Raw genomic sequence first — 3,696 nt, 5'->3', positions numbered from 1 at the left:
TATATTCTAAATTCTCTTTATATTGACAACGTCTTTTAGCACGTTTATTTTCTAAATCTAAATCTAAATTTTGTTCGTCTAAGCAACGCTTTATATTGGGATTATTTTTGGAATCTTCTTGACATACATTTTCAAAATTTATTATAATTTTCTGCGAAACGCTTTGCGTTTATTGTATATTCCTTTTTAAAGTCTTTTCATATGGCTTTTCAAAATGTTTATTGTCATTTTGTTCAATTTGAGTATTGTTAACTAATTTTTTCGAAGTGTTTTGTGTAATTTCGTTTGAAATGTTTTGTGGTAACGTCATTTCTTTCGTAATTCGAAGCACTTCAGCTTCTCTTACTCTTATTACTTTTATTGGAAGTACTTTTTGAGGATGAGCATATTGTGGATCTTGAGGAAAATGCTCAATTATATTTGTTTCAAGAATTTTTATCAAATGCAAACGCATTAACTTATGATCATATCTAACTTCGTCAGGTTTAAGATTAAATAATAATGACGTCGCAAAAGCTATGGCAAAGACACCGCAATTATCACCATTCGGTTGATGTTGCACTTCAGGAAATTGAACAGGATTTTTATCAAAGTCATATGTTGGAAATAATCTTTTTAAAAATAACTCATGTTGTTTGTGCAATGTTTTATATAAAGAATCATATATGAATATATTTTTTGTATCATAAAAGCTACACACCCAATGTCCATCTGATACACCTGATGAACTGTGTAATATTTGTATATGCTTTGCGTCACTTGATATAGGTTGTATTGTATTTAATAATTGTATTCGCCATGTTTCGACAGGTCTATAATCAGACCAACTTGCTAAAAGTCGTTGGAAGTGATTTATATGATCGTCCGTAAGCCAAGCCCCTCGAAAAATTATATCTTTAGTAGCAGACGTTAAAATAGTATCTCTTGCCTTCGCAGACATTTTATTAACATTATTGATGACGTTCATCATAATTTTCCCTGAATTATTTTGTGTTAACTGTATTTCCTTCACAATACTTTGCGATGACTGTATTTCTTTCGTAACATTTTGATTATTGATTACATTCATAATTTTCCCTGAATCATTTTGCGTTAACTGTATTTCCTTCACAATACTTTGTAATGACTGTATTCTAATTTCTTTTGTAATATTTTGAAGCATTTGTATTTTATTGAATTCTTTTTTAGTAGCATAATTAACACAGCATTTTGTTAATTGATTCAATTTCTGTTCTGTCATCTGTGATTGACGCATTATACGTTTACGAACCGCATCAGCTTCTCTTGCTCTTATTACTGCTATTGGAAGTACTTTTTGAACAACATATTGTGGATCTTGAGGGAAATGTACAATAACATTTGTTTCAAGAATTTTTGTCAAATGCGAACGCATTAACTTATGATCATATATAACTTTGTCAGGTTTAAGGTTAAATAATAATGATGTCGCAAAAGCTATGGCAAAAACACCGCAATCATTACAATTCGGTTGACGTTGTACCTTAGGAAATTTAACAGTTTTGGTCAAATTCATATGTTGGAAATAATTTTTTCAAAAATAACTCGTGCTATTTGTGCAATGTTTTATTATTTAAAGAATCATATATGTATATACTTTTCCTATCATAAAAGCTACACACCCAATGTCCATCTGATGAACCTGATGAACTGTGTAATAATATTTGTATGTTTTGCGTCACTAGACACAGGTTGTATTGTATTTAATAATTGTATCCGCCATGTTTCGACAGGTCTATAATCGGAACAACTTGCTAGAAGTCGTTGGAAATGATCTATATGAACGTCCGTAAGCCAATCACCTCGATTAATGATATCTTTATCGGCAGGCATTAAAATATCTTTTACCGTAACAGACATTTTTTGTTAACAACAGATTTTAAACCTTATTATATTAACAATCAGCGCACAGCAACTGTTATTTATTATGTCGACGCACAGTCACCGTTCTCTTTATTATATTAACAATCAGCGCACAGCAACCGTTCTCTATATTATATTAACAATCAGCGCACAGCAACTGTTGTTTATTATGTCGGCGCACAGCAACCGTTCTCTCTATTATATTATCTGGAGACACTGGTAGTGTCTCGGTATTAACAACCAGCGCACAGCAACTGTTGTTTATTATGTCGGCGCACAGCAACCGTTCTCTCTAAATCTGAATCAACGGATAATCACTAATATCAGTGCTAAGTATGCCACTGGGTAATTAGCGACTATCCACTAATTCAGATTTAAAAAGTTTTTTATCGTATCGGCGCACAGCAACCGTTCTCTCTAAATCTGAATCAGTGGATAATCACTGATATTAGTGTCAAGTATGCCACTGGATAATTAGTGACCACTGATTCACATTTAGAGATTTTTTTATAATATCGTATCGGCACACAGCAACCGTATTTTATAGGCGCACGGCAGCACAATAACAACCAGCGCACAGCAACTGTTGTTTATTATGTCGGCGCACAGCAACCGTTCTCTCTAAATCTGAATCAGTGGATAATCACTGATATCAGTGTCAAGTATGCCACTGGATAATTAGTGACCACTGATTCACATTTAGAGATTTTTTTATGATATCGTATCGGCGCACAGCAACCGTATTTTATAGGCGCACAGCAGCACAATAAACTTTTTATATCCTATTTAATTAGGAATAAAAAACCCTCCCCCCTCTTCTCTATCAGGTCTCCTCTAATTGAGCGCAACCCTGCACAAAAAATTACATTAACTTTATTATTAATCAGTTTACTGGTAATGACTCATACTGCAAAAAAATAGTGCCAAAATTGGTAATGGTTCATATATAAATATACCATTCAAAGTAATCCAAATTTAATAATCCAATTTTGCGGATTTAATCCATACATCCCTCTTATTTTGTAAAAATATTTTTTAGTATAATGGAAATAATAATAGTAATGTGAAATGAAAAATTTTTACCGTAATAATAAAAAATTTGAATATGTTGAACCAACCCCTTATCAGAAACACATACCTACCGAGTATGATACGATGTTATAATCGAAATAACGAAGTTAACTACTTGAAGCCGTCAAATTAAAGTTGTTTTGAATTTTGAAATTTCAATCTTGAATTTATCATCAGCGAAGCAAAAATCTCTACAGATAAGCTTCCATATATAAAATACAAAATTAATCACTGTTACCAGTTTTGGCACAAAACGTTGATTTCGAATCCACCAGTGAACTGACTAAATAATATATATATAATTTATAAGATTCATAAGAAAGATATACGACCCATTCTAAACGTGACGAATATCTCAGAAAATATAAAACAAATCAAAAAATGTTTTAAACATCCGTAAAAATGGAGTTATTATTAGTCTAATTGATAGAGTTTTATTACTATCGCATCCGCAGTTTCACCAAATAAATCTTACTAAGACAATAGAAATATTAAAAAACGGGTATCCACTTTCTTTAACCTCAGCTAATGAAAGTCTTTCTTTATGCAGTATCAGGGCCGGAGACTTTGTATTTGAGTGGGTGTTGAGCTCTTGGAGACTTTGTATTTGAGTGGGTGTTGAGCTCTTGGAATTTTGAACCTAACCTAACCTTGCAACCGAATGCATTTTTCTCCCCACATACCAGTAACCGCTTAAAAATTATAAAACTTACAGAACTTAACGCCAAGGATGACTGTGGCACA

Source organism: Trachymyrmex cornetzi, unplaced genomic scaffold (assembly GCF_001594075.2).
Source record: "Trachymyrmex cornetzi isolate Tcor2-1 unplaced genomic scaffold, Tcor1.1 scaffold2722, whole genome shotgun sequence".
Classification (NCBI taxonomy): domain Eukaryota; kingdom Metazoa; phylum Arthropoda; class Insecta; order Hymenoptera; family Formicidae; genus Trachymyrmex; species Trachymyrmex cornetzi.
The sequence above is the reverse complement of the archived record's forward strand: the minus strand, read 5'-3'. Positions refer to the sequence as shown.